The following is a 25,014-nucleotide window of genomic DNA, read 5'->3' on the forward strand; positions in this document are numbered from 1 at the left end:
TAAATCTGAGGCAGAGCTCTGCAAAGTCTTCAGCCTCACTCTCTCTTCCAGAGTCATTCATAGAAGTCCAGTGGCAAGACCGAGGATGCAGTCAGTGAACTTGGCATTTCTAAATTAAGGTCTCAGTTTGTCTGAGGCAATGCCCATTCAATGACTATGGGCTAGGTAAGAACTGAGACATAAGAGGCAACTAGGTGGGGCGGCTAGGTGGCGCAGTGGATAAAGCACCGGCCCTGGATTCAGGAGTTCCTGAGTTCAAATCCAGCCTCAGACACTTGACACTTACTAGCTGTGTGACCCTGGGCAAGTCACTTAACCCTCATTGCCCCACAAAAAACAAACAAACAAAAAAAAAAAACCACACACCAAGAAAAACTGAGACATAAAATTATCTAATTTCCAATCATAAAATATCGGTCTGGGAGGGGAAGATCCTCAAAGCTTCTGGACAGAACAGGAAACGATTGCTATTTATACTTATTCTGAGCCACCAAAACCTAACAATGAGCCACAGAGGCTTGGGCTCCAGGTTATTATCGGACATCCAGAGTGATCTGGATTAAAGGCATAATCAGATAGCTCCATTCGAAGCACAATGGGTTTTCTTAAAGCCTGTTTTTTCAGAGCTATATTTCAAGAAATCAAAAATGAACACTGCACAGGACAAAAAGGAAATGGTAATCTTCATATCATAGACTCTGAGTACTTGCCTAGAGAAGACACCACATGGAAGTTTTTTCCTGCCCTATCACTGCTTCAGATGACCTATGTTAAAAGTTAATGGGGGGGGGGGGGGCAGCTAGGTGGTGCAGTGGATAGAGCACCAGCCCTGGAGTCAGGAGTACCTGAGTTCAAATCTGGCCTCAGACACTTAACACTTACTAGCTGTGTGACCCTGGGCAAGTCACTTAACCCCAATTGCCTCACTAAAAAAAAAAAAAAAGTTAATCAGGGGCAGTTAGATGGTGCAGTGGATAGAACACCAGCCCTGGAGTTAGGAGGACCTGAGTTCAAATCCAACCTCAGACACTTGACACTTACTAGCTGTGTGACCCTGGGCAAGTCACTTAACCCCAACTGCCTCACCAAAAAAAAAAAAAATTAATCAGATGCTGAGGGGTTTGTGATAGATGTAGGCTGTGTGTAACCACACAAAGAGAAGTATATATTTTACGAAATATATTTTTTACAGAAAAAACAGATTAAAAACACATACCATCTGTGGATATAAAATATTGCATATAACATCAGACTTTTGATGTGGACCTTTTTTCTTTCTTCGTATATTTTTTATTATAAAGCCTGGCTCTTTGGTGGGTTTGGGGATGAATGCATAGAAAATATATGGGACAAGGCAGAGTGATAAGAAGACTAGAAAGGTAGACATCGAAGATGTCATCCACTGCATCCCAGGCAACACCAAACATCCTGACGTTCGTCTTGCCACTGGACTTTGATGACTTTGGAGGAGAGCCTGAGGCTGATGACTTTGTGCAACTCTGCCTCGGTTAAATCCAATTCATGCACAAGCTACCCCCCTGTGATAATAACGGTCCTGTTTGAAAATGAAGGACGAACAACAACCACTGATGTGGTTGGACCACACTTCAGGAAAATGACTTATGTGACTTCAAAGGTTCTTTATGACTGAATCTCTCCTCTTATGACCCTTGGAGATGAACCTCAGCTTCACCACTAAGAGTACACTATGTGAACATCATCAAGCCATGGATAGCTTTTCCTCTATGTCAAGGGTTAATTTGGAGGCAATTGGGGTTAAATGATTTACCCAAGATCATACAGCTAGCACTTGTATGAGATCAGATTTGAACATAGGTCCTTCTGACTCCAGGTCAGTGTTCTATCCATTGTGCCACCTAGCTGCCCCCTCTCTGTCAAGTTTTAAGTTCTTCAGTGAAAGAAGGACAGCTCCCTGTCCTAGTAGGCACTCAATAAATATGTTTAGAATGAATGAATGAATGGTAAAGTAAAAATGAAATAGAAAGGGCAGCTAGGTGGCACAGTGGATAGAGCACTGGCCCTGGATTCAAGAGGACCTGAGTTCAAATCCGGTCTCAGACACTTATCATTTACTAGCTGTATGACCCTGGGCAAGTCACTTAACCCCAACTGCCCTGCAATAATTAATTAATTTTAAAAAATGAAATAGAAAAAAAATAGGTTGTTAGTCTTCACCAGCATTTATAATAAGAAGTACAGGGTTTGGCATCATGATTTTAAAAAGAACCATCGACTGAAGTAAGTGACCCAAAATCCTTCCTCTGGAAGGGACCTCAGCTTACAGACTCCACAGAGTAGAGGCGATTTTCCATGTCATTGGACCAACAATGAACAAATTGATGTTCTGAAACAATTAAGGTTCAGGGAAAACCCCAAGATGTAATGTTTCAAGAGAGAAAGATTAGGGGCTGAACTCAGATTGAAAAATCAAATTTAATTTCAAGACTCCCAGGGAAAACATATCCCCTTAGATCTGTTGGTGCTTTAAATTCTGCACAATACTAACCTCCCCCCCTCCACCCCTGTTGAATTTTTATTCATTACTGTCAAACCTATTTTTAATATTACTTACTAAGAGTGAAAAGGGTCAAGTTCAGCTCCTTAGGCCTTATCCAGAGAAAGAGATACAACCTGACATGTTTATCTTCTCGATGCCCGCTTTCTGCAGCTGTCGTGTGCCAGATGTAGCAGCAGCTGCAGGAAGTTGTTTATCTACCCTCTTGACCTTTGAGAAGTGTTAGGAGATGGTAAAAATCAAGTTTTTTTATAGGCTTCTCCTTGTAAACGAAAATCTTCTTAAGATCAGTCAAAACAGTGCACCAAAGGTCTAAGAAGGTCAAGAAGATATGATTATAGTTTTGTTCCACTAATACTTGTGAAAATATATTTGTCTAATGACTTGAGGTGCCACAGAGGTTCTCTGCCTAATTCCAAACTCATCTAAATGACTTATTTCACTGAATCTCAATCTCTTGGACACCTGCTTGTCTCCTGTTTTGCATTTCTACATATTTTTGTTGTTCTCTGTAAAGTTATCCTTTTAGCATCTTGAACAACTTCATGTCCCCACCCAAAGGGATAATGCAAAACTTTTAAGTAAACTTTTTAAGCAAACATTATTCTTGGAGTTAAGTAGTCCCTTTAAACTTCAGTCAAGTGTAAATATGAGCTATGTCACCCATGTTTTTGGAGGGCTGTAGCAAAGTATTAGGGACACATTGCCTTTCGAGTGATAGGCTCAGAGCTGAAGCCTAAAAGGATTAGACTAAATGCAAGTGGAATGGATCTATTATCAGCCTTATCACTCATGAGAAATAATAACAATGTCATTAGCTAAGTTTCCAAAATAGCTCAGTTCCTGCTTGAAAGTCAATCCCTCAGAAACATGGTAAACCTTTCTTTTGTTATGACATTTTGGTGAAGTCACAAAAGCTTCTTTGGTCTTTCTCTGTCAACATCAAAGTACCCTGGGGAAACCATTGTGGAGATATTAGAATACAAAAAAAACCCAACAATCCAGAGGCCCAGAATAGAAGGAACAATCAATAATTTTATTAAGAGGCCCATATTTTCAGGAAAAGATGTCTTAATTTTTGCAGGAATCTCTTTGCTTTTGGTCCTCACTTTTGTTCAAGAATGATTAACAGATTTTGCCTCTTTCCCCGCAAGGAGCCAACCTTCCACTGAAATCAAGATTTATTATGCTGTCTTGAACCACATTTTTTTAAATTTACCAGACTACTCTAAACCTTGTAAAATTCTGGCTTGTAAATCCAAGCTATTCACAATAGCTCTATTTAGACATATTTACTATCTGTGCATGAGGAAATTTTAGAAATAAAGATAGATTTTTTAAGGGGTTAAGGGAGAGGCTAAATCTAATACAGATTAGAATTTTGGAGGGAGGTGTATAATGGAAACCAAATTCTCTCTGGCTCCACTTGTACAACAGGAGGTTCTCTGCTTTAGAAGTTTGCTATATGGATTAGGGTCCAAAAGTCCAGTTATCCATTTGGGCTCCCTCACTCCTTGACTCAGGTTGCAACCTGAAGTCACTTGTTCTCTTCCCTACGCATCAACTTCCTCATCTTGAACTACCTCAAAGAGTTGTTGTGAGGATTCACTCAATCACAAAGAGGAGTTATAAAGTACTCACTATCTGCTCTTGGATAAATGATTTTAACAGCCATGGGAATTGCAGGTGCTCTGAGCCTAAGGAAATGAAGTAATAAGTCTAAATGTAATAAACCCTGGCAGAATCTGTGCAACTGCCATAGGGCTGGCTTCGTCTGGACATTCATAGAACCTCGGATATCTCAGCGTCAGCAGGATTGTGGAGGTCATCCAGTCCAACCCTGACATAAACAGAAATCCCCTCTGTTATCTTTGATAAATGGTCATCCAGTCTCCTCTTGAAGACATTCGGTGACAACAAACCTGCTGCCTCCCAAGGAAGCCCGTTCCATATTGGAATGTCTTTTCTTAGGAAGATTCTCCTCATGTTGAGTCTAAATCTGCCTTTCTGATACTTCCAAGTTCTGCCCTTGAGGTCCAACAGAACAAATCTGTTGTCTTCCCCAGTACAGTCCTTCAAGTACTCCCCAAAGTCTCTCATGCTATCTTTATGGAAAGAGGGAGAAATGTGCACTAAACAATAGTATAATTAGGTGAATTCAGAACTGGTCGGACGGCAGGGACCCTGTTTTGTTTCCTCAACCCAAATCTCTTTTCCATAAATGAGTAGGTATTTATTTAGTGCCTACTCTATGCCAGATTCTCCTCCGGGCTAAACATCTCCAGTTCCTTCAAACAACACTCAAATAGTATCATTCTGTTTGTGCCCTCATGAATGTGCTGGAATTTATCAATATTCATACTAAAAATTTATGTCAAGAACTAAATACAATACTCATAGATGTGGTCTGGTCAGAAGAGTTACATCAGGATTATCATTCACCCTTCCCCTTGTTCAAGACCTGCTTTTCTTAATGTAAACTCCAACTGTGTTATTTGCTTTGGCTACTGTCACACTATTGATGCATACTGAGCTAGGAGACTGCTAAAACCTCCAAATCATTTTCACACACTATTGTCTATGCAAGCCTACCCCATCCTCTCAGTTGATTTCTCTAGCCCAAGTGTAGGCTTTTTTAATATTGGGGAATGTTAAGTTTCATCTTCTTAGATTTGACTAGATCATCTATTAAGCGTCTGTCATCTGAAGGCCTCAAAAAGTTTTCAAGGTTTCAGAAAATTCCATAGACTCACATAGAATGGAGAGGTGGAAGGGCTTTAGAGATCACTTAGTTTACTGGCATAGGAACTGAGACCTACAGAAATCAAGTGACTCACTCAAGGTAGTGAGTGGCATAGACCAGCAACAGAACTTGATTCTCCTCACGTACAATTAGTTCAGTGCCTTCAGAATCTTCAACCCTGAAGAAAGCTAAAGAAACTAAGATATGAGTTTTATCTATAAATAAGTCAGTAACAGGATTCAGATCAATATTCTGATGAACCAGAAATCAGGGATTTTAACTTTCAGGATAGGGTAGAATTCACAAGCCCAGGCAAGTAATGTTTTAAATGACCCCCTCTTTGCCCCACCCACACCCTTGACACTACCAGTTTCTCCTTTTATCTTCCAAAAGCAAATAAGATAATGATTATCAGAAGATGGATACAGGGTGCAGGAGGACCTGGGGCAAGGATATTAAAATGCTAGGGATGTGACAAGGATGAGTGGAGTAATAAGAAGGGGATAGTCAGTAGACACCAAGGGGGCATCTAGGTGGTGCAATGGATAGAGTGCTGGACCTGGAGTGAGAAAGATTCCTCTTCCCAAATTCAAATCTGGCTTCAGACACTTACTAGCTGTTGAACCACGGACAAGTCACTTCACCCTGTTTGCCTCAACTTCCTCATCTGTAAAATGAACTGGAAAAGGAAATGGCAAACCACGCCAGTATCTTTGCCAAGAAAACCCTCAAATGGGGTCATGAACAGTTGGATATGACTGAAAAATGACTCAACAACAATTATCATCAACCTGTGGGATAGAAACTGGCAAAGAAGGATTTGTGTTTTTAAAATCAGATGGTACTTACTTCTTTGTATCTTTTATCTTAGATGAACAAGTAGTCTGCTTAGGAATGGCTTCAGGGTATGAGAAAAATTATTTTAATACTGTTCAGGAAAAATATTATATAGTTTAAAGCCAACAGAAGGTAATCAATTAAAGGTTGACTGTATCCAGAATGTTGCCTGACTGAAGTAACTCTAGAAATGCTAGAGATGGCTACAAGGTATTTTACTTGTAATGGATCGACCTAGGCTTGTGCTTTGGACTCACTCAAATTTTATTGAATGTTTACAGTTACTCATATCTATTCCAATCTACCTTGGTTTTAAGTTGCCCTATCAGCAATTTTGCTTAACTGTGTACATGTGTATGCAGGAATCCTTGTCCAAATCCTATATAATGTAAACTTTCCAGAGTCTGGATGAGAGGGAGCCACACCTTCTTTACCACTTGCTCACCTCTACCAAATGACCTAATACATTTCTAAAACTATTTCAGATTTTAGGGTCTGTTCTCATAAACAATGATAGCTTTAGTTGACACATGTTACCCTTGTGGTTTTTTGACATGAAAGACCCAAGCACACTTTGAAAGTTTTTTACTTTACTGCCTTCACTCAAGTGGAATTTGGAAAATTTTAGTATCTGTAACCCTTCAAAGAGTGGGCATCAGCCCCTCTTATAAGCACTTGGGTTCACAAAGCTTCAGCTTAGAATCATTTTATTCACACACTGAAAGACTCAGAAGGGATGTGTATGTGTATGTGTGTGTATGTGGGGGGGGTATGGATATGGATGTGTGTATATACACACACATACTTATAATCTTATGAAAAGCAAGAGACTGCCCATTTCCTAATCTATTCCAGGGGTCATTTTGTCTCTGCACAATTTTATGACTTACAATACTGCTCTGGGTAGAATCCCACCATGGAGGGGAAGCAAGATTTTGTTCCTCTACATCTCTATGTTGCACCAATACCTCTCTTCCAATCATTGGCTCTCCATATAGGTCTCCTTTGTTGAATGATGTGATGGGTTCTTCTTACTACAACTATAGTCTCTGTTCTGTTCACTGCTTCCTAGTGTTGAGCTCTTTCAGCAGATGGTAGTAATGAGCATCTCTCCAAGGACTAGCTGTTGAATAGCTGACCCATGGAACAATTTACCTTGTAAGCTCAGATGAGATATTATAGCACCTACCTCCCAGGGTTGTTGTATCAAATGAGAAAATAATTGTAAAATGTTTAGTACAGTTCCTGGTACAAAGTAAGTACTATATAAATGTTAGCTGTTAGTTGTTATAGCTTTTTTTTTTCATGTCTATGAGCTATTTAAGCCTTCTCCTATTATACACTCAGGTCCCACAGCTGTTCCTTCCACATAAAAAATCATCACAGACAGCTAAGGGAATGCTTTTTCTTAGACTGCTCAAACACATCCCTGTTTTCCACCCCTAGTTAACTCATGGTGAGTTCATAGCTATTTGCTTTCTGCTTCTACTAAGCCTCCTGATGGTGTATCTCCTACCCTCTGTCTTATCTCTCCCATTCCTCCTGCTATGGAGTCTGTAGAGTTTTGAGAAATATTCATACTCTCTTTCCTTTGGTTTTTCTGTCTCCTGTGTTCCTTTTCAGGATGTTGGCCAGGTTATACAATTACCTCAGGACTGCTTCTTAGAGGATCTTCCAAAAAGAGAAGAGAATCTCCTGGCTGACAGTTCCTGGAACTGCTCCTGCTACAGATTCTGGTGACTCAGAAGCAAGGGGGTAATCCCTACCTACATGCACATACTTCTAATGAAATCAGTGATTTACACCACAGTATTGGTTTCCAAAAATAACTTCTCATCCAACATGACAATGAATTGCTCCGATTTTTTAAGATTGTATAAAGCAACCTCAGGGGAAAAATAACCCCAGCAGCCATCCTCTCAGTGAAATCACAAAAACAAATAGATAATTTTTGGATTTGTCATGGTCAGCCTCACAAGGCAAATTTCAAAACTGCTCTCAGTCTTCTATAAGTGAGTTATTTCCTCTTACCTCACCCTTTGATGCTTCACATGCTAAGATATACTTACATGGAAGCTTCATTGGGTCAGAATTTCTTTCATGTATAAACCCAAGGCTTAAATTAGATATTTCTGAACTAAATTCAGAGAGAAAGCCAAATGAGGTACAGCAAGATTATTCCCTATCAGCTTTATCCACACACTCAGATCTCTGGCTTGCATAAAAATTTCAGATAGAAGTCACTTAACTCTTCTTTCAAAAACATTTTCTGCCTGAAACAAAATAAATGAGGAAACAGAGAAAGAAATATTGGCCACTACAGAGAGCAATACAGGTGACCAAAGAAGGAAATTGATGAACCCCAATGATCATAAGAATGTACATGAAAAGAACACTAAAAAAGGAACCTAAACTGAATAATTATAATGACTAATGATGCCCCCTTTAAGTCTCAACTAAAATCCCACCTTCTATAGAAAACCTTTTCTAACCTCTCTTAATTCCAATGCTATCCCCCCTTTTTATTCCCTTTTAATTATTTCCTATTATTCTGTATAAAGTTTGCTTTGTGTATCTTCTTTTGTCTGTTGTCTCCCCCATTAGACTGTAAGCTACTTGAGGATAGAGACTGTCTTTGAACTCTTTTGTATCTCTAGCCCTTAGCACAGGGCTTGGCAAATAATAAATGCTTAATAAATGTTTATTGAATGAACGTATGGCTTTTCTAGGCAAAGAGACAGGGAATTACAGGAACAAAATGTTGCAGACTATCAAAAAAATTCACCTCATCACTTGCTTTTGCTGAATCATTTTCTTTTGCTAAAATGAGGTTCAATTCAAGAGAACAAGAAGGCTATGATTATTCAATAATTTATAATAAAATTATAAATATATTATAAATTATTTATAAATATATCTACCATCATAAATATATTCAATGATATATGATAATAGCCATAAGCAATTATTCTTATTCAAGAAAATAAGAGCTATATCCAGAAATGATTATGATCTAAAACAAAAGATATCAATCATCAAATATTCATCAAGTGCCAAGCACTGTGCAAGGTACAGTATAACATTTTTTTAAAAAGAAATAAATGAATGAGTGAATCCCATTTCTCAGAGGACTGAACTGTTATTAGTTTATGTATCAAAGCTCAGAATATGAACTTTTAATGTGGAAGATGAAGTTAGTGTAGGAAGCAGAGAACCATGATAGAGAGAATGGTACTGTCAGCAAAAGCTGGGCTTAAATCTGGGCCGTGACACTTGTTAGCTTCAAGACCCTGGACAAGTCATTTGACCCCCCTCTATGCCTCCAGAAACTCCTTAGGACTTCACAGCTGCCTTCTGGGTGTTCCCAGATCTTGAATTCTTCCTGCTCATGGTCTCCCTTTTGTAGAGCATCCCTGTTAGTGGTATGGTGCATTAATTTAATTACAGGATGAGGCATCTAGGTGGCACAGTGGATAAAGCACCAGCCTTGGATTCAGAAAGACCTTAGTTCAAATCCTGCCTCAGACACTTGACACTTACTAGCTGTGTGATACTGGGCAAGTCACTTAACCCTCATTGCCCCACAAAACAAACAAACAAAAAATTAATTACAGGAGCAGGAAAAGGTCATACGAAAATATGTTGGCTCCAAAAAAAATCGTTTTTACCTTTCAATAGCACTTGGCCTCCCTTGGATAGTTAGCCACAAGCTATTAGAAAAGCCACAGAGATCAATAGAAGTGTCAGTTTTCCTTTTCTTCCACAAGGAGGCCAATTTATTAATATGAAGTTTGTTGCCTGCTCAGTTTGCTCAGTCTTTTCAGAGCAAGAAACAATAGTTCCCCTGGGGAAGACTTAAGGGAAAAGATGGTCACAGAAAGATGTCACTGAACTGGACCTCTAGGAGGAGGTGAAAAGTCACAAGTGGAAAGTTCACAGCCCTCCACAGGCCAAGAGTTGATATTGGGCCAACCCTGACACTGCTGATTAGTTGAATAGATATAGGCAGAATAATAAATCACAGCTGCAGGGACAACTTCTAGGAGAGTTCTGCTTACTCACTTGATAAATCAGGAAAGATGGACAAGCAGCGAAGGCCAAAATGATGAAAAGTATTAAAGAAAGGGAAGATTAGGAAAATGTTTATGATGGCGAATTTCAGAAAATGGGAAGGAAGCTCCAGAGCTTGAGATACACATCCTTCGTGGTCCTAACAGTAAGAGAGGGAGCCCAGACTTCATTTTCCATTGTGTGTTTGTAAGAGGCATTTAGGCGACTCAGTAGATAGAGAGCTGGGCCTGGAATCAGGAAGATGTGAATTCAAATCTGACCTCAGACACTTACTAGCTGTGTGACCTTGGGCAAGTCGCTTAACCTCTGTTTGTCTTAGTCCACTAGAGAAGGAAATGGCAAACCACTCCAGTATCTTTGCCAAGAAAACCAGGTGGACAATATTGGCATGATATGGTCCATCAGGTCACAATGAGTGGGACACAACTGAATAACTACAAAAATGTTTATAAAGTATGTTGATTATCTGGGGACTGCTTGGGATTTAAAAAACAACAACAATCCAGGCAGCCCAGACTAGCAAGAGGTAAACAACTCTTCCTGAGCAAAGTCTTCAGACCCAAAGCAAATCTAGAAGACAGAGCAGAGAAAAAATATGGACAGAGCTAAAAATTCAAAACCAATTTTTACAGGTACCAAGCATGGGAACAATTGTTGGTCACAATTGGTCTTATAAGACATATTTAGACAGTAATTACCCTGGATATTAAGTAACTCGATGTGGGAATACACTTTACCACTTCAGGTTAAGCAAACTTAGATGTTAAGTCCAATATCACCCAGATACTAACTGTTGGTGGTAGAGTTCAACTTCCCAACTCCAAACCCAGTACTCTCTTCACAACACTACCTTTCTAATCTTCTTATACCTTATACCCCATTACTTACTCTGTGATCTAGTGACACTCGCTTCCCTGCTGCTCCTTATAGAAAAGACTCAATCTCCAGATTCTGGGCATCTTCACATGGGGCTACTCCCTATGTCTAGAATACTACCCCCCTCTTCCTCTCCACCTCCTGGTATCCATGGCTTCTTTCAAGTTCTAGCTTAAATACTACCTTCTACAAGGAACCTTTTTTGATTCCCCTTAATGTTAGGGCTTTCCATTGTTTAATTATCTTCAATTCATCATGTATTTATTTTGTTTATATATAGTTTGTATGTTATTGTTCAGGCATGTCCAACTCTTCACAACACCATTTGGGTAAAGATATTGGAGTGGTTTGCCATTCCTTCTTCAGTTCATTTTACAGATGCAGAAACTTAGGAAAACAAGGTTAAGTAATTTGTCCAGGGTCACACAGCTAGCAAGTGTCTGGTCTTTCTGACTCCAGGCCCCTCATTCTATCCACTGTACCACCTAGCTACCCAGTTTGCATGTAGTATGCTCTCCCTGAGAGCAAGAATTGGCTTTTGCCCCTTTTTTACATTCTTGGAGCTTACTTATAATATAGTAGGCCCTTAAAAGATGCCTACTAATTTGGACCTATGCCCAAAGGGCTATGGGACTGTTCATACACTTTGACCCAGTGGTACCACTGCTAGGTCTGTATCCCAAAGAGATCATAGAAAAGGGAAAAGGACCACATGTACAAAAATATTTATAGCAGCTCTCTTTGTGGTGGCAAAGAATTGGAAATCAAGGGAATGCCTATTAATAGGGGAATGGCTAAACAAATTGTGGCATATGAATGTAATGGAATACTATTGTGCTGTAAGAAATGATGAGCAGGAGGAGTTCAGAGAAACCTGGAAGGACTTATATGAACTGATGCTGACTGAGAAGAGCAGAACCAGGAGAACATTGTGCACAGTAATAGCAACATGGTGTGATGAACAATGGGGATAGACTTGGCTCTTCTCAGCAGTGCAGCAATCCAAAACAGTTTCAAAGAACTCATGATAGAAAATGTTCTCAACAACCAGAAAAAAGAACTGTGGATTATGAATACAGATTGAATCACACTGTGTCTACTTTTGGACTGTTTTTTCTCCTTGTTTGATGTTTTTGCTCTGATTCTTCTTTCACAAGATAACTAATGTAGAAATATGTTTGATGTGATTGTACACATACAACCTATATCAGACTGCTTTCCATCTTGGGGAGGGGAGGGAGAGAAAAGAAAAATTTGGAACTAAAAATCCAGCGAAAACAAATGTTGAAAACTATCCTTATATGTAATATGTAACTGGAAAATAATAAAATATAATTTTTTAAAAAGAAAAAAAAAGATGCCTACTGACTGACCAACTACACTATATGGGGTCTACATTCTTTAACATCATCTTCAAATACTGTCCTAACAATGATTCTTTCTGCACACAACTGTCCAGATTAAATGCATAATGATTATCTCATATATCTATATTATTTTATAGTTACATAACATTTTTGCTTTACCATGCTGTAAAGTAAGTAGTAAAAACACTATTAGTATGATTTTACAGATGAGTAAACTGGAACCCAGAGAAGTTTAACAATCGCCCACAATTACCGAACCAGCATCTTAGACTCCAGAGGGATTGGGAAATCATGCACAAATAAAACTCCATCTGAAGTGTGAATCTCATCTATGACATCCCCAGTAAGTGATGTTCCAACATTCAATTGAAGATTTCCAGCAGTAATTCATGAGGCAATCCATGCATTTTGGCAAAGCAATAACACTTAGGCAATCCCTCCGTGTATTAAGCTAAAATTTACCACCTAATGGCCTTAGTTCTGCCCTCTGGGGTCAAGAAGAATAAATCTAATCTCTCTTTGGTATGATTTCTTTGATATTTGTGTTAGAGTCTGCTCTAGCCCCAGGTAATCTCATGCTAGTATTTACTATAGATTCAAGAAAAACTGAGCAAAATGCCCCATGTGTATCTCTACTCCTTCACTATACCTATGGCAAGCTTTAGAGTTAAGGGTTAAATCAGAAATTCAGAACATGAACAAAAGGTAGGTATCATTTTTCTTTGTATGAGCTCATGACCACCTGTGCAGGGGAGAGTTTCTAAGGGTTCGTCCAAGGCCATGAAAAGCAGGCTCCTATCTCTGAGAAAAGGCCCAGAGTCACAAGCAGGGGATGAGTCAGACTCCCTTCCCCTTTCCCTTCCCCCTTCCCTTTCTCCTTCCTTTGTAGTTCAACCAATTACAATACTCAAAGATTTTAAATCATAGATGTGAGAGTGGAGGTAACAGATAACATCTTGTTTTCCTATCATTTATTGCCCAGGATCTCTAGGAAGGAGGGGTGGATTTTAACACACCATTTCCCGTATAAAGAGGGACAGCTGGAATGACCATCCCACATATACATACACATGAATTGTCCTGGATGTCACCTTGTAGCACCTCCCATCTCCACTCCTCCTGAAGTGTTGGTTGGTTGTATAGAATATCCCTCATTAGATATCATTTGGACACAAATATTGTCTGTGGGTGTTTTTCCTTTTCCTTTCCTAGTGTGGATGCTAATTTAAAGAAAAGTATTCATTTAGCAAGGAATTTGCTGTCAATTAATATGGTTGGGGGAACCTGATTGATTAATTTCATTTTAAGAAAAAAACCCTTCCTTGCAGAGGTAAATGACTATGGGTATAGACTGTAAGATTTAGTTGATGTGTTAGTAAACAAGTTAATAAACATTCCTAGAGTTTAACTCTGTGCCTGGCACTAGTAGGTGCTTAATAAATGTTTACTGAATGATTGATTAAGGGTTTACTATGTGCCAAGCTTTGTGCCAAGTTCTGAGAATACAAAAATCTGAAAGAAAAATAGTCCCTGCCCTCAAGGGGCTTATAATCTAAAGGAGGAAGACAAGATATAAAAGAAAACTAAAAAACAGGGAAGTGGAGCCTTGGTAGGAATGAAAAGGTGATTGGCCTGGACACTTTCCTTAAGATAAGAGGAACTAACCAGTTAGAGGAAGGGGCAGTGGGGGCAGAGGATACTTCCAGTGTGAGAAGGCTATTGTGTCATGGTAAAGTCTGGAGAGTGAGGAGTGAACCCCAGAGAGAAATGAAGTATTATGTTGATTGGTTTTTCTAAACTATGCCCTAGGTCGGTTGGTCATATTCTTTCTCTCTCTCTCTCTCTCTCTCTCTCTCTCTCTCTCTCTCTCTCTCTCTCTCTGTCTATGTCTATGTCTATGCGCTCTCTCCTATTTCCCTCTCTCTCCAGTTTCTGCCTCCCTCTCTTTTTTGTTCTTTGCTATAAGGTATGACTGTCTGGGGAGGAACAGAGAGAGAGAGAGATTTGGAAATGACGGTGATAAAAAAAATAAATCAGTATGTGTCAAAGGATGAACTTGAACCCAGATCTCACTGGCTTTGAGACTAGCTTTCCATCCACTATGTCACATTTCTTTCTATTTTGTATTTTTAAAAGATGAGGGCTCTAGATGAGGGATCAGGGTAGGCTTTCACAGGCTGGGGAATCTACAAAGCAGAGGTGAAAAGGAAATTCATTCCAGACATAGAAGGCTATTCATGGATGGGCAGGAAATGGTAGAGGCAACATCATGAACAAAGCATAGTGAACATGCCACCTTGGCTAGAAAATAATTGGCATGAAGTACAATCAAAAGCAGCAAGCCTGGAGCCAGGCTGTGAAGGGTTCTAAGTGGAGGCATTTGAATTTTGTCCCAAAGGCAAGAAAGAGGGTCTTCTTAAACAGGGTAGTTGCACGCTCAGATTGTGTTTTAAGAATATCAATTTGATATAACTTATATCAGATTTCTCACTGTCTCAGGGAGTGGGGAGGGAAGGGAGGGAGAGAAAAAAATCTGGAACTCAAAATGTTACAAAAACGAATGTTGAAACTATTTTTACGTGTTATTGGGGAAAAAATACTATTAGGAAAAAAGGGAATATCCATTTGGCAGCTGTGTGGAAAACAGATTAGAAGAAGGAGACAGGGAGACCAATTAAGAGACTCTTGAAATCCTCCACATGAGAAGGGCTGCAAACCTGAACATGGTGGTGGCCATGTGAATGAAAAGAAGGGCAAGGATCTAATACTATAAAAATGGAGCCAACAAGACTTAGCAATTAATTAGATATGGTGGATGAGGGAAAGTTGTGAGTTAAAGATAATTTCAAGGCTGTGGACCTGGGTGACAGGGAGAATGATGGTGCCCTCAAGAGAAATAGGGATGTTCAGAAAAGAGATGGCAGACATAATAAGTTCTGTTTTGCATGTGTTGAATTTGAGATAGCTATGGGATATCCATTTGGAGATGTCTCACAGACAGTTGGTGGTGCATGCTAGGAGTGCAGAAGATATATGGATCTCAGAATCATATGCATAGAAGTGATCATTAAACCAATAAAATCGGGGGAGGAGTTATGGAGGGGAAAGAGAGAGGGAGAAGAAGAAAGAGAGAGGGGGAGGGGAAAAGAGAAGAAGGAGAGGAGGAGAAACAGGGAAAAAAGAGAGGAAGAAGGAAAGAAAGGAGAGGCCTGTGAGCAACAGCCATACATATTGGGTGGGACATGGATGATAACATAGTGAGTAAGTAGAGAGTTTGGCATTGGCAAGAAGATAGGCTGCCTCTTCCAAACCTGGAACAAAGGAGGAGAAAGCAGGGGATGAATAGGCGATGTGAGCTATAAAACTGGGAAGAAAAAGAATCTCATGTTTGTTAGCTTCAATTAGTAAAACATGAGGAAAGGTCTTCCACCGAGGGTGCCTAAGGAAAGACTGGCACAGGTGCTTTGAAGAGAGAAGAGAAGGTTTGTGATAGATGCTATGAGAAGTGAGGTGGAGAGTCCATCAAGGAAAATCATATAGATTGGGGCAGTCATGAGATCCTGGTTGAGATTACATGACATAAATGTGTTGTGTACCCAGTGAGCACCATTTTGTAACTTCCTGCACCAGCACTCAGTAGGATCCAAGTAGCAGTAGTGAATATAATGGCAGTAGTAATCCAGGGCTGGAGTCTGGGAAAAATTCAGCTGAAAATAAGACAAAGGGACAAAGGACTCAAAGACAGATGACCTTTGGTATTAGGTCAAGAATTTAAAAGGAAGAAAGTAAATGCAGAGGAGGGGTGGGGCCCTGGCAAAGGACAGAGGACTATAATGCATGTAGGTCGTGGGTGATTTAGGAACAATGAGGAAGGGAAGGAGGGAGGGAGTTTTCGGGAGAGAAAGAGGGAAACTGATTTTTCAAAGTGTGGGCTATTTCAGTTGCCATTGAACTTACTGAACCATCTCCTTCAAAGAGTATGTGCCCAGGAATGAGCATGAGACAAGTTGTCAATTTTCCATTCTCACAGTTGTTCTCACTTTCAGTAGATTTCTCATAGTGTGAACGTCTTCCAGAGCTGAACGATATCTACATCTACGCTCTTCATCATAACTGAAGATATCTTGTCACTCTGATTGAACTGGTAGAACTAAGCAGAGAGAAGCTGCCCTGGCCAGCCTTCTGGTCAGCTCTAAGCCTCCTGCTGTGTTGACACATAACTGTGAAACCCTTTCAAGAGAATTTTCCCTCCAAACTTCAGTTTTCCTGCCTGCTTAAACAGTCTTCACCTGTTTTCAATTTCTGCCATTTGAAAGTCCTAGTATAGTAGAATTAAGATTTACATTGAATTGTTCAGTTTAATAGCTTCTTATTTTTATTTTTAATTAATGAGAATTTTTATTAATCTTTCTCTCCCACTACTCCTCTACTGAGCAATCTATTATTTTTTAAAATGAAAAATAAATCCCACCATACATTGCTGCATAGTGCTGGAAAACAAGTCCCCAAATTGGCCATGTATGAAGATGTCTGTTTCTTTCTTCATTTTAAGTCTATCACTTCTCTGGCAGGTAAATAGTGTTCAGCATAGAGAAAGGGAAGGAAAGCTTATCTTACGGGGCTTTATGAAGTGTGTCCTCTGAATGGAGGGTTCCTCCCACAATCTCCACTGAACGAGGAAGCGAGCCATCTCTTAATTTTTCAGCAGGGTGCACTCCACACTTCTCCAGGATGGCCCTAGTCCTTTACCTTTAGCATTGGGCTGCCAGTTTCCTCTTATGGGTCATCCTCTCTGTTAGAATATAAGGTCCCTGAGGGCAGAGACTGCCTTTCTTTTCATTTGTATTCTTATCAGCCCAGTGACTGGCACTAGTTGCTTTGATTTGCCCTTTTAAGTTTTACTACTGTCTTCTCTTCATCAGAACAAGTAGTTGAGGACCAACCTATCACCCCTCCCTCCCATGAATGTATCATCATCTCAGGCTACACAGACTTAAAAAAGGAACTGGAAGAAGAGATTGATTTTTCTCCCCACTGTAATGCAGCACTTCAGTTTGATTCTTTGCAACAGCTCTTTTCCTTTCCTCCTACACTTTCTACAGAATACTGAGTGAGAAATAGAGAAAGAACAATACAAGCTAATTAAGGTGGGCTTTCAGCCCACAAAAGGATTAGACACAGGAGTTCTTCATTTTTTGTGTGTCAGGGACCCCTCTGATAATCTAGTGAAGCCTACCGATCCTTTCTCATTCTACTTTTTTTTTTTTTATACAGTGTGGGGCAATGGGTGTTAAGTGACTTGCCCAGGGTCACACAGCTAGTAAGTGTTAAGTGTCTGAGGCAGGACTTGAACTCAGGTCCTTCTGAATCCAGGGCCAGTGCTTTATCATTGCACCACCTAGCTGCCCCTGATCCTTTCTCAGAATAATTTTTTTTTGGTGGGGCAATGAGGGTTAAGTGACTTGCCCAGGGTCACACAGCTAGTAAGTGTCAAGTGTCTGAACCCAAATTTGAACTCAGGTCCTCCTGAATCCAGGGCCAGTGCTTTATCCACTGCGCCATCTAGCTGCCCCTGTCAGAATCATTTTTAAAGGTATAAAAGAAAATTCATATGATTACAAAAGAAACCAGTTATGTTGAAATGCAGTTATCAAACTATTAAAAAGAAAAAAAGTTCATGGACTCCAGGTTAAGAATCTCCTAGTAGAGGAAGCACGTGGTTCTCCCTTGTTTAATCTGATCATTTTCTTCACATCTCCAGATTTGAGAGTTTCATATGACCTCTGCTCCCTCACCTTCTACTATCATGGTACATAACACCTGAGGGAGGAGTCCCACAGCTCTCTCACATGCACAGGGTCAGGAAGGCTAACCTCACCACCGGTGTCTGAATCACTGACCCTGGGCTGATTGATAAGTAGCCCATGCTCACCCTGCCTTTGGAGACATCCCACCCTGTCTTCTAGAGCCAGCCCTGGGGGGACCCACACAACTTATACAACAACTGTCATGGTTAGGTATAAAATGCATTAAGAATGAATGAACGAATGAATGAATGAATATATATGTGTGTGTGTGTATCTATGTCTATGTCTATGTCTATATCTATCTATTTGTGCCTAATAATAGCCATCTTTAGGGGCAGGGTAGGGAGGAGAAGGGAAAAATTGAAATTTACATGATAACATTTTAAAGGAATAACAAGTTGTACATAATAGATTTGTAGTTTCATGTGAAATCATCTTTTTTATCAGACTGTGTTATGGAATGCTTGTTTTTTCCATAGATTAAATTAAAAAAAAAAAGAATGAATGAGAAAAAAATTTGTAAAGTTTTATCATTGACTTTTGCTTTCTGTATCAAGGTAATTTTCTAATATGCCCCCTGCATTAACTATCCAGCTGTGTGTCTCTGGGAAGTCACTTAACCCTGTTTGCCTCAGTTTCCTCACCTGTAAAATGAGCTGGAGAAGGAAATGGCAAACCACACCAGTATCTCTGCCAAGAAAAGCCCAAATGAGGTTATGAAGAATTGGATATAACTGAAACAACTGAACAACAAAATGTTTCTTTGAACTGAATTCTTTAAATGTTGTCAATAAGTATCATCACTTAAGTTCTTCAGGTTTTGACTTCCTCTTCTCTACAGTGAGGGCACTGGCCTGAATGATTGCCAAGGTTTTTCCTATCACAAAAAAGGAACTGGTGACCCCCAAGCGTCAGCATTTCTCATCAAGCACAAGCCACACAGATTACTCTCGTTTACTTTTTGAACAGAATTAAACAAAACCGTTAAATAAAACAACCGTGTCTGACAACATGCACCACATTGCTCTTGGTCTGCCACCTCTCTAAGGAGACTAAGGGAGGTGTGTTTCATTAATTGTTCCCACGGAAACAGGGGGGGGGGTTATTGCAATTCATCTGAATTCAGCTGCCTTTCGGGCCTATTTTTGTTTAAACTACTGTAGCCTATGTGTATATTGTTCTCAGATTAAATTACTTTCTCCTGCATCAGTTCAAGTGTATCTCCTCATATTTCTCTGAATTCCTCATATTTGTTGTTTCTTATGTTGCAATAATAGCTTGTTAACATTTAGATACTATAATCTGTTCAGTCATTCCCACTTTGTTTCTAGCCCTTGATTATCACAAAAGTCCTACTATGAAAATTTTGATATACAAGGCCTTCTTGGAACTGACCACAAATGAACTATTAAGCAAAACGTACTGACTAGTCAGGTCCTGATTGACATTGAAATGTCTATTATATGCCCCTAACTATGACAAGGATTTTGAAGGACGAAAAGAAGAAATATGATCCCCATCTTAAAGAGCTGACCGCTTAGTTCAAAAAACTGAAGCAATATATGAAACAAATGCTGACTTATTGGCTTTAAGCACCTTAGTTAAATTTTCAGTATGAGCATTCACACCTTGGAAAGCAGCAAATGCTACAATTCTGGACTAGGTTTACTGTTTTGTTGATTGTATAGATGTTAGAAAGTGATGGGGAAAAATAGCGCCAATTAAACTTTAAAAGCTCTAAATGAAACAGGAATTCAGAGATGCCAGAAGTCTAAAACATTTGTATAAGGCTTCAGAAAGGCCTTAAAGGATAGATAGAGAGAAAGGCAGCACATCCTCATTTGCTCCTTTTTTCTATTATTTTTTAAACCTTATCAAGGCCTCTTAGCTACTTTCCAACTCTAATATTCTGGGATTCTGTAACTGAAGGATTGTATAATAATGGACTTTTACATAGATTTTGAGAGAAGAAAACAATGGATAAAGAGAGAGAAGTGGGGAGGGGCAACTGGGGGCACAGTGAATAGAGCACTGGCCCTGGAGTCAGGAAGCCTTGAGTTCAAATCTGACCTCAGATGCTTGACACTTATGTGTGACCTGAGCAAGTCACTTAACCCCATGCCTCCAAAAAAAAAAGGGAGATTTAAACAATAGGGAAGACTATGAAAGGACACACTGATCACCAACTGGCCAGCTCAATCAACAACAACAAAAACAAGAAACATTTATTAAGTTTCTACTATATTAGATTAGGTTAGTGGTGTCAGGTATTGGAATTCAAGTTTAAAGTACTGGGTTCAAATCCTGCCTCTGGCATTTACTAACTATGTTACTGTGAGCACAGAGACTATTTTCTGGATCTCTTAACTGGTGGCTCCCTCCATGCCAAATGATTTTGGGGGTATTTTTTGCATCCTGGCAGAATGTAAACTCCTTGGACGCCATTTCCAACACTTGGTAATTTCTGAAGAGTGTGTAGTGAGCTTGGCCGGCACTCTGCTGTTAGTTAAAGTGGCTTCAAGGGTTCAGACATAAAAATCCAAATGATTGATAGTCAGAGACAGTCCCTCACCTCACCATTCCAAAAGGCTTATTTGTCTATAATTTAGGTTCTTGGCCAAATGATACAGTGCTTCAAGTTAGGATTTCCTCATTTTGTAAGAATTCCCCAGGATTTAAATCACATGAGTTCTCATAAGAACTCAAATCCAATATTTTCTCCCCTGGGTATAATGGTAATTCAGTCAATCAAGAATTCTTTGAACACACATAGGACACATAACATTGTCTGATGACCTAGGACCAAATGCTTTATCACATTTTAATAAAAATGGGAAGAATTACAATTGCTTTTTGAACTGTACCAAAAGGAGAGATGATTTTTTTTAATGTACCAAATGTTACTTGTCTTCATGCCAGCCAAAGCAGCGTTCCTCCCAGTTCCCTATCATCACTAGCTCTGCACAATCCTGCCCCATCGAAGCACTGAGTATCACCAACACCCACTCTAAAATCTAACTTGGTTTTTTTTTTAATTCAGCTTATAAAAATATGACCTTTGTCAAGGACCCCGAGCATATTGTATAATGATTGTATAATGATGAATGTTTATTGACAACCATTTTACAGACTGAGCACTATGTCTCTTCCAAATGGGTTTATAATCTAAAAAACTAGAGAACTGGAGTATGGGCAAGGAAGGTACTGCACATATACTCCAAGTAACAAATCTGTTGGACTCTCGTGGCACTATATTTAGTGTGAAAGAAAAAAATCAGATCTTCCATGATATCTTAACTGCCAAAGTTTCAGACTTCAGAGCAGAAGGGAAGGCTGACTTTGCTGGCCTTCTGCACAGAATGGTCTGCCTTATGGAGCTGATGACTCACCATCCATCCCTTCAAAAATAACTTGTATAACTCTTACTTAGCAAAGCCATCACTATTATGTCTCACTTGTTTGAAAAAGAGATGGTCAGCTGTGTGACCTTGGGCAAGTCACTTAATTCTTATTGCCTTGCAAAAAATATAAATAAATACAAAATTTAAAAAACAAAAAAGAGATGGTCTATAAGATGAGCAGAAAGCAGACATATACCTATCTATATGTAAACTTATTTATTTTGTAGATAAATTTAAAAAGCCAATGTTTATATGGCCAAGCAAAACCAGTTTTACCTCCAAAACAATGTGAAAATAGTGTATATTTAGAACAGCTTACCTGGGTTGGGGTCAGTTTAGTAAGTTACACTGTGATTTACTGTTTCAAATGAGGTAAAAATAATCTGAAAGAAAAAGTAGAAAAAACAGTTTTTCAAGAACTTTGTAGTTTAAAAACTTGAAATTTTACAAAAACTCTTTGTTGTAATAATTTAGAATGTGGAATTTTCAACTGCAAGCCTTTACAATCCATTTTCAAAATGCAAAAACATATGAAGGAACAACTGAAAATATCTGTTTAGATTAAAACTAATTTCATATGCAAAAGCAAAAAAGATGACATTATTTTAATTGCCTCAGCAAAATTCTGAAGTAAAAATCCATCTTATTAAACTTAAGACATGATGGAAAAAAGAATAGGTCTCAGATTTTCCCAATCTAGTTGAATACTTTTAGCTTTGTCTCTACAACTACGCATATGGCAAAGTCCTTGTTATCTGACATTGCCAGGGAAATCATCTTATGGTTCATTGAATATTGTACTTAATTGAAAATGTAACAATTGGAATGACACCACCTGCTGGAGACTTACTGTAGAAGAGTTCCGCCCATGAAGCAAAGGTCTTTAAGGGCAAGACCAGGAGTCTTTTCTTTGGCGTCAGGAAGTGACGCGGGCTAGTGGGAGGAAGAAGGAAGAGACTAGTGCTCTGTCTTGCTCTCTTGCCTTTGGACTCTGGTGGAGAGCGGAGCTAGAAATGCGCTCTCCCTTTAATAGATAGGAATCTAGGCCTTTCTCTCTCTTTACCAAATTCTTATTCTCCTTAATAAATGCCTAAAAGTCTAACTCTTGCTAAAGCTTATAATTTATTGGTGACCACTCATTAGATATTTTAGACAGTTTAGCTAGAATTTTAGCCCTTAACAAAAATTTCCAAATATACCCTGTCTGGATTATTAGCTTTTAATGAATTAGATTACACTGAACTACACTTAACATGATTTAATCAGTCTGATGGGTCTTCAGGATTTTGCAGTGCCTCAGGGTTATGATTATGAGAAATAGTGGACAGAGCACAGGACCTGCAGTCAAAGAGAACATGGATTGGACCCACCTAGTCACTCCACTAACTGTGTGACTCTGGGCAAGTCACTTAACCAGTCTTTGTCTTACTTTCTTCCTCTGTCAAAGATAAGGGTTGCATTCCGTGTTCTCTGAGGTCCCTTCCAGCTCTAAATCTTCACTCCTAGGATCTGTCTATGATCTTAAAACACAAAGCTTGACAACTGATTAAAGAGAAAGCAAAGAAGCAGAGGTGATCTAAGGTTACAAGTCTGGATGATTGGGAAGATGGTAGTACTACCAACAGAAATAGAGAAGTTGGAAGGTGAGACAAGTTGAGAGGGAAAAGATGAGTGTAATGTTAAAGAGCTTAAGGCATTAATGGGACATACAGGTGGAGACATCTAGCAAGCAGCTGGAAATACAAAAGTTGTACTGGAGTTGTAGGATGGCTGTGGAAATAGGGATTTGGGAGTCATCTGATCCTAAGAGATTTATGCAGGTTAGATTAACAGACTGAATCTAAAGAAAGCAAAACTTAATAAGGACAAACGTAAAGTTCTACACTTGGACTTTAAGGGTCTACTTTACAAGTCTGAGTGGTGCAAGGCATGCTATCTAACAGCTCTCTGATAAAACACACACACACAAAGCTGGGGGTTATAGTGACTATAAGTTCAGTATAAATCAACAACGTGATACATCAGCCAAGAAAGCTAGTGCTTTATAAAGGGATACATAGCATATACACAAGGGATATGATGAAATCTGCAAATAAGAGAAAAGCCAGAAGTGCATGTTGGTTGCACACAGTAAGTGGTAATAAAAACTTTTTCATTCATAGTCAGGTTCTAGAAAGATCTTGGTGGACAAGAACAATAGGCTGAATCTAGTAAGATTTGACAGGTAGGTGGAAAAGAATATAGAATACTGAACTAAAAAAAAACAAAACACCAAACTTAGAGTAAAGAAAACCTGAGTTCAAATCCAGCCTCAGACACTTACTAGCTTTGTGACCCTATATAAGTGCTCTTTGTGACCGACCCTCAGCAAGTCACTTGACCCCAATTTCCTCACCCCCCCCAAAAAAAAAAAAAAACAAATAGTAAGTGCTATAGAGATGGTACCGACATGGTTGACTACTGATCTATCCACAAGACTAATTAGTAAAATTAAGTTAATTATAGTTAATTTATAAATATTATAAAATTATACTGCAAGTTAAAGGCCATCATTTTTTTAAAATTTTTCATCTGGAGTAAGGCTGCTTTGTGCCCCCAGAATCCATAAGACAGATTTAAAATGTGGCAATTAGAGTTCATCAGCATTGCTATTCCACAGTTAGGAAGGATTTTTGAAGGGATAAATCCCATTTGGTACTCTCACGTTCATCATTACGGCTATATTTTGCTTCTTCCCCTTGGAGTGATTCTTCAGGGAGACAGAATGTGTATGCTAAGGAAACAAATAATTTGTCAAGTTGAAGAAAATATTTTTTGTCAATAATACCTTATTTCTATTGAGGCAGCATGATGTCATGGCTGAGTTCAGATACCTCATCAGATGCTTAACAGCTCTATGAAATCACCTCTCTGTGCCTCAGATTCCTTATTATAAGATAAGAGTGTTAGACTCATTGACCTCTCAGATTCCTTCCAGATCTAAAATTATCATCTTATGATCTTTGATATGTATTAGCTCTTGGATTGGAATTGTATTTATAAAAATAGCACTATTTCTCTTGCAAAAAGACAGACTACAACTATCCGGAAAGAACAGAAGCAGAGATGGCCACCAAAAATAGGGATCCTATTATCTGAGCAATAAAGAACAAGCATGATGACGGGGCAGCTAGGTGATGCAGTGGATAGAGCAGGGGCCCTAGATTCAGGAGGACCTGAGTTCAAATCCAGCCTCAGACACTTAACACTTACTAGCTGTGTGACCCTGGGCAAGTCACTTAACCCCAATTGCCCTGCAAAAAAAAAAAACAAAAACAAACAAAAACTGTATACATAACCTATATTACCAAAGGAAAAAAACAAACAACAACAACAA

This window comes from Dromiciops gliroides, chromosome 6 (genome assembly GCF_019393635.1).
Source record: "Dromiciops gliroides isolate mDroGli1 chromosome 6, mDroGli1.pri, whole genome shotgun sequence".
Classification (NCBI taxonomy): Eukaryota; Metazoa; Chordata; class Mammalia; order Microbiotheria; family Microbiotheriidae; genus Dromiciops; species Dromiciops gliroides.